Genomic DNA, 12,429 nt, shown 5'->3' with positions numbered 1-12,429 from the left:
AATTTTTTTAAGACCCAAGTTTGTCTGAGATTGAAACTCAAGAGAGAGAATGGAGTCAGACATGGGAGGCATGAATGACCTGGCGGTCAAGTGTGGACTGGGTCACCAGGGAGGAAAATGGTCACATCCTCAGTCAGAAGAAAAGCAGCAGCAGCAGCAGCACTGGAAGTTCCCAGAACAAAAGGCAAAGCAACATAAGGCTTCCTGCCTGCAAAGCTCTCCTTTTCATCCCCACTCCAGGATCCTCCAAGAGGATGTCTCCACGGGACAAATGTGGCACATGGGAGTTCCCACTTAGATGTTTCCCCATCACCTTGGCCGGGTTTATGAATTCGCTCTAGGGTGAGGATGTTTAATGGCAGGAGGGCTTCACTGCCACACCTGCCACCCACCATCCTTTCTCTACCTCTACAAATTCCCCACTTACTCATTCATCCATCCATCAAGAATAGGTACGATGCTGCCAAGTCTTACACAGCGTGCCCTTGACCTAGCACGCTGGAATACCATGTGGTGTTGACTCAGAATAAACAAACTATTCCATTTTCAACTGTGCAAAAACCAAGGCTAGTGAACGTGGCCTTTAGCACTTCGATGCTATTGATTGCTTTGTCTGATGGCCAAGTGATTTCCTCAGCTGCTTTCCTTCTAATTTTTGAGACAGGGTCCAAAATGGATGAGTCAATAACGGAGATGTGGTACATATATACAATGGAATTTTACTAAGCCATAAAGAAAGGTGAAATTTGTAGGAAAATGAATGGAACTGAAAAACTACCAGATTGAGTGTGGTGATCTGTGCTCACATAGACAAACACCATATGTCCATCTCATGTGGGGATCTTGCCTCTAACTGTCAAATCTTTAGGCTTTAGGCTGGCAAGTGGGCAAAGGTCAGGAATCTAGGAAGTGGTCCTCGGGACTGGAGAAAAGGGGGTAAAAGGATGAGATGGGGAAGACAAGCCATCAGAAGGAAAGGGGGACCCCAGAGGTGGAACGGGCAGAGAGATCACTGGAACCTGTGACTTCACTAATTACAAATGAAGCAGTTCCCAGGAGTAAGAAGGCATCTTGGCTCACGGCTGGGGCACGTGCTCCATCACGTTGTGGTGGTGAGTGTCTGCAATCCAAGGCCTGGAGATCAAGGGCTGCATAGCTAGATCCTGTCTCAAACAAAGGAAACAAACAGAAACCATTCAACAGTCAGGGGCAGAGCAGTGAGTGGCCAGTGCTGTGAGAAAAGAGACCATCCCCCCACCACCACCATGCTGTCGGGGAGGAGCTGGCCCAGGTGCTGCTACAACCTGGACAAGCAGTTTTACCAGAGGAAAGATAGATTTTCACTCATGGTCTCAGAGGCTTCTTTCCCAGGTTGACTGGATCCATCGCTTTGGGCCTGGGGTGGAGCAAGAGCAGACTGCTCACTTCATGACAGACAGGAAGCAGGGAGGGGTGGGACTTTCAGAAGCCTATGCCCACGACCTACTTTCACCAATCAGGCCCTACCTCCTAGAATTTTCACCTTTTACCCAAGGAGCATCACCAGCTGGATACCAAGTTCTCACTCAGCATGTGAGCCCAGGGAGGACATTTCATCTTCAAAGTATAGTAGTGAAGTAGTCATTCATGCAGATAGATATACCATGGAGAAGAATGTTCTGGAAAGAAGGAAACACCAGCAATGGCAAAAATACTCCCTTTTATAATAGGATTTTATTCAGTCACTAAAAAGTAACGAAGTGGGGCCAGTGAATTGGGTCAGCACATGAAGGCGCTTGACGTCAGGCCTGAAGACCTACGTTCAATCCCCAAGACCCGCGTGGTAGGAGAAGGGGACTGTGTCCTTCAAGTTGTCCTCTGTCTTCCATACATGCTCATGCTGATTGTGTGCATGCACACACACACACACACACAAACACAATAAATAAATAAATAAATAAATAAATAAATAAATAAATGTAATTTGTAATCAAGTACTGACAGATGGATGAATTTCAAAACTATCATCCCAACTGAAAAGCCAGCAGACATAAAAGATCACCATAACTGTTTGTTTCCACTTACAACAAAGACTCAAAAAGAGACAAACTCAGAGAATCAGCGCAGATTGATGGCTCCCCAGAGGAATGCTTGTGGCTGAATGGACTTGGGGTTCCCACGCGGATATAAAAACATTTTGGAACTACACAGAGGCAGCACTTGTAGAGCATTGCAGATATGCTGGATGCCACTGAACCTCAAAGGGGTTGACTTTATAGAATGTGAATTTTACTCCAGTAAAATTTCAAAGTAAATTTAAGAATGGACGTAAAGACACATCTATAATCTCAGTACTCGGGAAGAAGGAGGATCTTGAAGTTGAAGACCAGGCTGAGCTATGTAACAAAGTCCTGTCTCATCATATATATATATATATATATATATATATATATATATAATGTATATTTTAAAAGTGAGATGACTTGCTGGGTGGTGGCAGCACACCCCTTTAATCCCAGCACTTGGGAGGCAGAGACAGGCAGATCTCTGAGTTCGAGGCCAGCCTGGTCTACAGAGTGAGTTCCAGGACAGCCAGGACTACAAAGTGAGACCCTATCTCGAAAAAATAAAATAATAAAAATAAAGAAAAACTACAAATGAGAATGCAAAAAAGGCAAGATGCCCCAACTGCAGAAGCCAAGACAGTAGAAACTTCTGGGTGGATAAGGGGTGCAAAGGTGTTCAGCGGCACCGAGGGCATGTGGACATGGGCTGCTGAATGGCCGCTTCTCATCCTGAATGGCATCACATATGGGTGTATGCTTTCCTATTAGATAACACAGAAACCTTCTATGCATTCTGCTATAGAGCATGAATTTACACCATTTAAAAGGTCTCAAGGGCAGGGGAGAAAGCGCAGTCTGTAAAGTGCTTGTCTTGCAAGTGTGAGGACTCAAGTTGAATTCCCAGAACCCGTGTGAAAAAGCCAAGCATGGTGGCACATGCTTGTAACCCCAGCTCTGGGGAGGCAGAGACAGGCAGATCCCCGAGGCTCACTGACCAGTCAGGCTAGTGTAGCTGAAGAGCTCCAGGCTAGTGAGAGACCCTATCTCAAAAAACAAGGTAGATGGTGCTAACGGAATGACACCCAAAGTTGGTCCTCTAGCCTCAGGTGTGCATGAACAAGTATACTAGTACACACCTGCAGACACCTCCCCCCAACACACACATACCACACAAACCACAACACACATACACACTTCAGAAAAGAAAGAAAATTATGTGGATGATAATGCAGGCATTATATGCGTCCTAAAAGCAACCTGACACCCCTAAATGTAGCTGACAGTGAATGAGATGTCCTGAAGATAAACACCCCCTGCTACACCCCCTCCTCCTCTAGAGAAGCACTCCTGAGAAATAGCTGCATAGCCATCCTCTGGGCCCTGGGAACATCTCCTGCGTGTTCCAGCTCTGGCTCACGCAGCCGCCAGTCCATCCCAGCAAATCCCTTCGATCCCAAGGCAGGGCCAGCCTAGGGTGGAGAAGGGCCTGGATCAGCAGGATTCCTGAAACACGTGCCCTAATTGCAGGCTACCAGCTAAAGGAGCCTCATTGTGCCCAGCTGGAATCAAGGAGCAGGAAGAGCAGGTGAAACCGCCCCGCTGGTTACTTTGCTCCTTCTCCTGGAACATTCCCGAGGGATCTTCCCAGCCTCCTCTCCTCATAGCTCCAGCCAAACCAGCTAAGAGCTTGAAAAACTCTGCTATCTAGCAGCTCTGTTTGTTAATTGCCTGCTTGGACTCAGGGAGCGACAGGCACCTTTTGTTCTTTTTTATAACATTATTGAAAAGTATTTTCCTTGATCTACACAAAAATAATAAATAATATATTAGAAATCTGTTCTGAAAAATAACAAAACCCTAATTCAGTTTGAGTTGAGAAACAATAAATGCTATAAATTTTGGCTCCCATCACTGAAAAGCCCAGTGGTCTGTAGTTTCAGGTGTTGCAGGATACAGAGCCCAGAACATGAGCTCAGGACTTGGACTTTCTCCTTCTCGTCTGTGATGTTAGCTCCGTTCTTAGACATACTCCCCCCCCCCACAGTTTGTCAAGATGATGTCATAGTCCTAGCATGTGCCCCACCTCTCAGCATCCTAAGAGAAAAGAAGATTCTCTCCTTAAATGATTTCTGACTTACCGAGTGAGCTGTGTTCACGTATTTGGGCCATCAGCCCTTTCCTAAATCAAACAGTGCAGCCAAAGGATGAAACCGTGACCTGCCAGGCCTGGCTTCTGCACTTATTTCTGTGAACTGGGGGAGCAGCCTGGGCTTTAAAGGCAGCATCGAAAGAGAGTAGGGTAAAGAGTGATTCTCCAGGAGCCTCCAGCACTCAGCACGGATAATAGATACAGGTGACAGATAGAGAATGGGAAGTGGGGGAAAAGCAGGAAGAAGAAAACAAAGGCCATTATTATTCTATGATGTCAGGCTTCCAAGATATGTCACCTTGGCCATCTTTTCATATCAGTCCAGCTTGGAGGGGTTCCCAAGCCAAGAATCTGAAAGTGACCGAGGTGTAAACATGAGAAAGCAAAGCAGAGGACATTGGGGTGAGAAATGAGGCTGACCACGGCTCCCTGACAGCCCTGTAAGACAGTTAACCACCAGGTCTCATCAACCTTGGATCCAACTTCTAAGGTCACTTTAAATTTTACCTGTAGCTACTCATCCATAATCAATGAACCTATCCATATGTCCATCCATCTTCCAACCCATCTATCCATCCATCCATCCATCCATCCATCCATCCATCCATCCATCTATCCACTCACCCATTCAACTCTCCATCTACATACCCATCTATGTATCCCTACACCCATCCATTCATACACATGTTTATATATATATATATATATATATATATATCCACATATATACATATATATATATATCCAACTACCCACCTATCCAAAAATTATCTTTTAAACTCTGTTTTTTTTTTTTTTTTTTTTTTTTTTGGTTTTCGAGACAGGGTTTCTCTGTGTAGCTTTGCGCCTTTCCTGGTACTCGCTTTGGAGACCAGGCTGGCCTCGAACTCACAGAGATCCGCCTGCCTCTGCCTCCCGAGTGCTGGGATTAAAGGCGTGCGCCACCACCGCCCGGCTTCTTTTAAACTCTGAAGTTGTACTATCTAGTTCAAATCCAAGTAATAGCACTTACAGATATGTGACTTTGGGAAAAATTTTTGATCAGTACATGACTCCAATTTTGCTATATAAGATTGTTTTGAGCCAGATCTGGTGGCTCAGGCCTCTAATGCTCACCACTCGGGAGGCTAAGCAGGAGGGTTGCAATCTCAAGGATTGCCTGGGCTACAAAATATGTTAAAGGCCAATTTTGGTAATGCCAGAGACATGTATTTAAGAAAGAAAGAAAGAAAGAAAGAAAGAAAGAAAGAAAGAAAGAAAGAAAGAAAGAAAGAAAGAAAGGAAGGAAGGAAGGAAGGAAGGAAGGAAGGAAGGAAGGAAGGAAGAAAGAAAGAAAGAAAGAAAAAGAGGGGGAGGGAGGGAAGGAGGGAGGGAGAGAGAGGGGGAGGGAGGGAGGAAGGAAGGAGACAGAGTGTGAAGAGGCATGGGAATACAACTTAACAGGTAGAGCACTTGCCTAGCAAGCATGAGACCCTGGGTCCAGTCCCAGCACCTCAAAAACATAATAACAGATAAAAATACATACACATATATGATAAAGAAGAAGACAGTTACTAAGTTCTTTGCTAAGGGAAGGGCCCGTGAAAGATCTTTGGCAGAGTTTTTCTTTGTGCGTGTGGGAGAGATGTGGGTGTGGGTGTGTTTGCAGGTTGGTGCAGGCACGTGTGAAGGTGCATGTGTGCACATATCCACCTGGAGGCCAGAGGTCAACTCTGGGTGTTGTTCCTTAGGTGCCATCCACCCCATTTTTTTCAGACAGTGTTTCTCATTGACCTGGGGCTCACTGATTAGGCTAGGCTGGCCAGTCATCCCCAGAGATCCACCTGCTTCTGCCTCTCCAGTGCTGGTATTAGGCACCACCGTATCAGACTTTTTATTTTTATTCGTGTGTGTGTGTGTGTGTGTGTGTGTGTAGCCTATGTATGTGTGTGCACATCAGTGTATCAGTGTTAGGGGACACTCACCAGTGCATGTGTGTGTGAAACCCAGAGGTCAATATTAAATATTTTCTTCTATTGCTCTCCACCTAATTTTCCAGACAGGCTCTCTCACTGAACCTTGACTCACCTATTGGCAGTCTTGCTGACCAGTGAGTCCCAGGGTCTGCCTATCTCAACCTTCCCCTCAAACCCTGGGTTATAGGTACATACCACTGTGGTGATATTTTATTTGTGCTCTAACAAATAAAACTTAATCTGGGGATCAGGGGACAGAGCCAGCCACTAGATTAGACTAGATTAGATAGAGGCCAGACAGTGGAGGCACACACCCTTAATCCTATCTCTTAGGAGGCAGAGATCCATCTGGATCTCTGTGCATTCAAGGCCACACTGGGAACAGAGCCAGGCATGGTGGCACACACCTTTAATCCCAGCACTTGAGATCTCATGCCTTTGCTTGGGAAGGACACACGCCTTTAATCCCAGGAAGCGATTGCAGGAAGCAGAAAGGTATATAAGGTGTGAGGACCAGGAACTAGAGGCTTTTTAGCAGCAGTTCAACAGAGACCCTCAGGGGTGAGGACTCAGAGGCTTTCAGTCTGAGGAAACAGGGTCAGCTGAGGAGTTGGCGGGGTGAGGTTGGCTGTGGATTATTCTGTCTCTCTGATCTTTCAGCTTTAACCCCAATGTCTGGCTCCAGGTTTTTTATTAAAAAGACCATTTAGCGATTCATGCTACATACCACCACATCAGTTCTTTACATAGATTTGGGGGTCTTCCTGCTTATGCAGCAAACACTGACACTGAGCCATCTCCCCAGCTCCACATCTGGATGTTTATGTGGATGCTGTGGATCGAACTCAGGTCCTCATGCTTGAGTGGCAAGCACTTTACCGACCAAGTCATCTCTCCAGTCCCTTGGCAGAATTTTTTTAGTGTTGAGTTTCTGTTGTTGTTTCTCAACATTAAACACCACACGCCAGGTGTTGGTAAAGCAACTTACAGGTTGTTTGGGGCAGGCCACTGTTTTCTCTCTGTGTTCCTGCAGGCAGTTTTTGGCTATAAGAAGTGTTGGGACCACAAGGTATTCTGGGACTTCCTGATTTGAGAGTGGGGAGAGGAGGGGAGGGAGGGAGGAGAGAAGGGAGGGAGAGAAGAAGGAAGGAAGGAAGGAAATATTTAATTATCTTTAATTTAAAATAAAATAATAAAGGTGTTTCTGGTGGTGATCTCATCCTTCTGTTGTTGGGTCAGAGGTCAACCAGGCCCCACTGGTGTCCAGGTGGCTGGTCCTGGTGGCTTCAGGTGAAGGTTGTTTCTCTACCTGCAAGTGTCTCTCCAGATGGCTTTTGACATTCTCTCCGGGGCGCTCGCCACCCCAGTTCTGCTATTTGAATCTCCCCTCCTTTGAACCTCTTGGGCTTGGATAACCTTTCCTTTGATTCTTGTTCACATGACTCTCCAGCCACACCCACACCCATCCCCTGTCAAGCAGGACCCAGGTTCACTGAAGACTCTAGCTCTTACTGCCCTCTTTTCCCTTGTATTAAGCGTCTTGGGGCAGCAGACCCCCGACTCATACTAGTTTGGGTAAATGAGCACAGAGGACGTAGTAGTCAGCTAAATTAAATGTGCAGATGTACTAGCTTTAGTCATCATATGGACCAGGTAGTCAGTGAGCCATGGGATAACAGGATGACTCTCTCTTCCCAGTTTCTCTGATTTTGACTTTTAGTCTGTCTCAGATCACATCAGTCCATGGGGTGGAAAAGCCTGGCCCCACACCCCAGTCCACATTGCTTTCATAATTCATTCATGTCAAAGAAAAGGTGATCCTTCCTCCCAGCATACATTTAGCAGGTTCACTGAGCGACTCTACCAGGTCCAGTTGGGTCATGTGACCAGCTGTGACCCAATCACAGTTGGTCAGAGGATGGGATACTATGATTGGCCATGTCCCTATCATATTCCCATTCTTGTTCTGGGTGAGTTTCACCCAAGTCACATGGATCCCCAAAGAATAGTGACTGAGCAAATAAGTCCAAGTCCTCATCTTGAGCAAACCATACTTGAACTCTGAATGACCCACTCAGTCGGGAGACCTCCCAAGTCTCTTCATTCCTCAGCTCCCCCGAGTTTCCCCCTCATTCTTCAGGAGGTGTCTACTCCTAAGGCTTACCTGGAATGTGAAACACCTCTCAGCCCCTCTCTTTCCCCTCCTTCACTCCCCTCCACCCTTGTGCTTGACCCACTCTGAATCTGGCAGTCTTTTAGCCTTCCCTGTTCATCAGCCCTCCTCACTGGCTTCTTACGCTCCAGACCCAATGTCTAAACATTCCACTCTTCCCTCAATACCTCCTCACCCTTCAAACCTCACAACTCTGGATCCGTACAAATGGGAGACTTTGTCTTCCTGCTAGTGTCCTCGTCAGCCACTCGGGGGACAATCATAATGGTACCAATCCAACAATTACTTATTCTGGCCAGGGCAATGACAGCATATGGCTTTTCAGACTTTGATATGACTCAAGCCTGAAATGCAGGCTCTAATCTGGTAGATGAGGAGAGAGATGTGCAGTTCTAGGCAGCTTCTGTGTGAGGTCAAAGCTGCTGTCCTCAGAGATTCTTAGAGCAATTAGGGCTTGGCACCCCTTCAGCTCAGCGCTCTGTGGGCAATCCTAAGGGTACAATCTACTAGAGGGACAATTTGATGCCAAGACTATCAGTGTTCTTCCATGGAGTTTCTGATCAGTGGGTATCCTGCAAGCTAATAGAATATGTAATTTTAACAAGTTCAAAGTGATTCTTATCTTTTGGGATGGTGGGGAAATAGTGCTTTCTCATGTCATTTGGTTTGTGTGACTCACCAACAGAGTTCTCTGTTGTCCATAGATCCATACTTTCCCAGTCTCCTTAACTCTCAGGAGGTGAATCAACCCCCACCTTGTAAAGCAAACTCAGAATGGTTGACATGAAAGAGCTAAGGCTGCCTGTAACATTACTTACAAGCCCTCTTGTCTTTGTTTATGTCTTTCCAACACTGGAGAAAAAGACTTCTTGTCTACTTGAACTCATCCTGTCTACATTGCTCAGTCCCTTTGCTCTTCGACAGCTCTGCTTCTATGGGGTCTTCAGCTCTTCCATAGCTGGCCCATCCTCTGCCTGTTCAGATTCTCCTAAACTTCTCCCTTCTTGTGTCTCATCTTCTCTCTTCCTTCACCACCAAGCTTATCTTTTCTTCCCCTATCTCTCCATAGCCTAGAATACTATCACTGAAAAGTGCTATCACCGCATCAGTAAAAACACATTTTAAATATTTTTAAGCCTTTTGGGGAGCTGGGGAGAGAGCTCAGTGAGCAAGAGAGTTTGCTTCACAAGCACGATGACATAACTTGGAATTCCTAGGACCCGTGTAAAAAGGCAGACGTGGCTGCACACACACCTGTAACGCCAGTACTGAGGGAGAGAGGGAAGCGGTGGAGACAGGAGGAACACTGGGGTCTCTGGCTAGCCAACCTACCAAAAACACAGTGATGTACTCCAAGTTCAGTGCAAGGCCTGTCTCAAATAAATAAGGTGGCGTGTGTTAGAGCAAGACACCCAGTGTCCTCCTCGGGTCTCTGCTCGTGCTCCAGGCACACACACCTGCACACATACACACCCCACACAAGCATTTTTGTTCTGAAATCATTTGAGATTTTGGATGAGCTGCAAAAAAATAGTATGGGGGATCCCCATACACACTGTAGTCAGTTTCTTCTAATGCTATTATCTCCTGAAACTATGAAATGTTTGTTAGAATTAAGACATGAGTGTTGATAAAATACTATATAGACTGAACTACAGAAATGAGCATTGATACAATACTATGTGTTGAACATTTTACTGGTTTCCCCACCAATGTCTTAAAAGTGTGTGTCTTTAATTCTACAATGACTGCATTCATTAATTTAATAATTAGAAAGTACAAATATAAAAAGAGCCGGGCGGTGGTGGCGCACGCCTTTAATCCCAGCACTCGGGAGGCAGAGCCAGGCGGATCTCTGTGAGTTCGAGGCCAGCCTGGGCTACCAAGTGAGTCCCAGGAAAGGCGCAAAGCTACACAGAGAAACCCTGTCTCGAAAAACCAAAAAAAAAAAAAAAAAAAAAATTATGGGCACTGAAACATATTATCTAAGGTCACAAGATGGATTAGTGGATGAGGCTGCTTGCTGTCAAGGTTGAGTTCCATCTCTAGGACCTATATGATAGAAGGAAAGAATTGAGTTGTCTTCTCTCCTCCATATATACACAGTGGCACAGGAGTGTATGTGTTCACACACATAAATGAATAAAAAAATAGATAAATCTAACAAAAAGTTAAAAGATCAACAACATACAACTGTTTGCTTCTCATAACACTGGGTAAGCTACACACACACACACACACACACACACACACACACACACACACACGCTCACCCAATTATAGAGCAAAAATATATTCATTGTGTCCTGCAATCTATTTTTCCCACTAAAAAAAAATTATACTATATTGCTGTCCAAAATAGCAATTATAGCTGTAGATCAATTTTATTTGATTATTTTCATTTTACTAAAAACTAAGTATTTTATTTATTAAATAAATGTTTTCATTTTATTAAAATGTAAACCTTTGTGGCTGGAGAGCGGGCTCAGAGGTAAGGAGTGCTTACTGAGGACCTGAGTTTGGTTCCCAGCACTCCTAGGATACTCAAGACCACCTCTAACTCCAAATCTAGAGGACCTGAAGCCTTCCTGCAGCGTCTGAGGACACAGACACACATACACTCACAAACATACAGACACACAGACACACACACACTCACAAACACACAGGCACTCATACACACATACACACAGACACACTCACACACAGAGACACTCACATGCAGATACTCACACAGAGATATGTACTCACAAACACACAGACACATACTCTAACACACACACAAACACACATACAAACTCACACAGACATACACACACACACATGCACACAGACACACATACTCACACATGAAAATAAATAAATAAATAAATCTCTTTAAAATTTTAACCTTTGAACAGATAATAGAGTTAGTTTCAGGGTTCACTATTCGAAAGGTAGACAAAGGAATTTAGTCAAAATCTTCCTCCTATCCTTATTTCCCACTCACCTAGTTCTCTCCTACACTATTACAAAGACCAGAAATAGTTGATGGTAGCACCCCTCCATAATCCCCAGTACTCAGGAGGTGGAGACAGGAGGACCCTAAGTTCAAAGCCAGCCTAAGTATATAATAGGATACTATCTTAAAAAAATTAAAGCAATTGGCAAATTTGGGGATAAACTATTATCCTACTCAGTCAGCCCTTGATTTCTAAACACTTGGGCTATTTAACCAGGCCTGGTTTAGCACACAGTGTGCATCCTTCCTTGCCCTTCATTGGTTATTTTCTCAGAGTAGGTGTCTAGGCTTTTGGTTTCAATTTCTCTCTGTGAAGACTGCACATTCTTTCCAAGCATCCAGACCCACTCGGGTTATCAGATTGTAGCAGGCACGTGAACCATGGGATTAGCATTTTATTCTGCATTTCTTTGGTAACCAGAAAGGTTGGAACATGTTTATTCCATATGCATTATAGACCATTTTCTTGGGAATAAGCCTTTCCTCCTCTTTTCACTCCCCACTGACTTTTCAACTCCTTACAGGTAGTCCTCGCTCAGTCCCTCTCATACTGAGACTCGGCAGCAAGAGCTGCTTTGTAAGCATACAGGCAGATGAGCCCTTTCCAGCCACACCCTATTAAATTTCCTGCCTCTGAGCATCACTGACCAGATCAGGCCCCTCTCCTGAGCACTGCAGACCAGGCCAGCCTATTTAAAGACTTTTTATGGCTGTTAAATTGAATATGTTGTTGTTAAATCTAGCTCTGTTATAGAATTAACATTGTTTAAAAACAACACCAAACAAACAAACAACAAAAAAAAATCCTCACTATATAGATAGGCTAGCTTCGAACTCACACTCACAGAGATCCACCTGCCTCTGCCTCCCAAAGTCTAAAATTAAAGGCATGTGCCCCCATGCTCTGCTCAAAATGTAAAATGTATTATAAAATGAAGTTGTCTCTATTAGTCCTCTCCTTTTTTATGCACCCAACTTTGTGTCATTTTTTAAAAATCCTTCAAGACAAGCTGCCCAAATATTCTTGGATATGTGGTCTTCTTCTGGAAGGTGTTCAGCTGACAAGCACAGTCGTGGAGAAGAGTGGAGGGGACAGAAGAGAGAGT

The sequence above is a fragment of the Peromyscus californicus genome, unplaced genomic scaffold (genome assembly GCF_007827085.1).
Source record: "Peromyscus californicus insignis strain IS unplaced genomic scaffold, ASM782708v3 Scaffold_4__1_contigs__length_199733344, whole genome shotgun sequence".
In the NCBI taxonomy this organism is placed as follows: Eukaryota; Metazoa; Chordata; class Mammalia; order Rodentia; family Cricetidae; genus Peromyscus; species Peromyscus californicus.
This window is presented reverse-complemented; position numbering follows the sequence as displayed.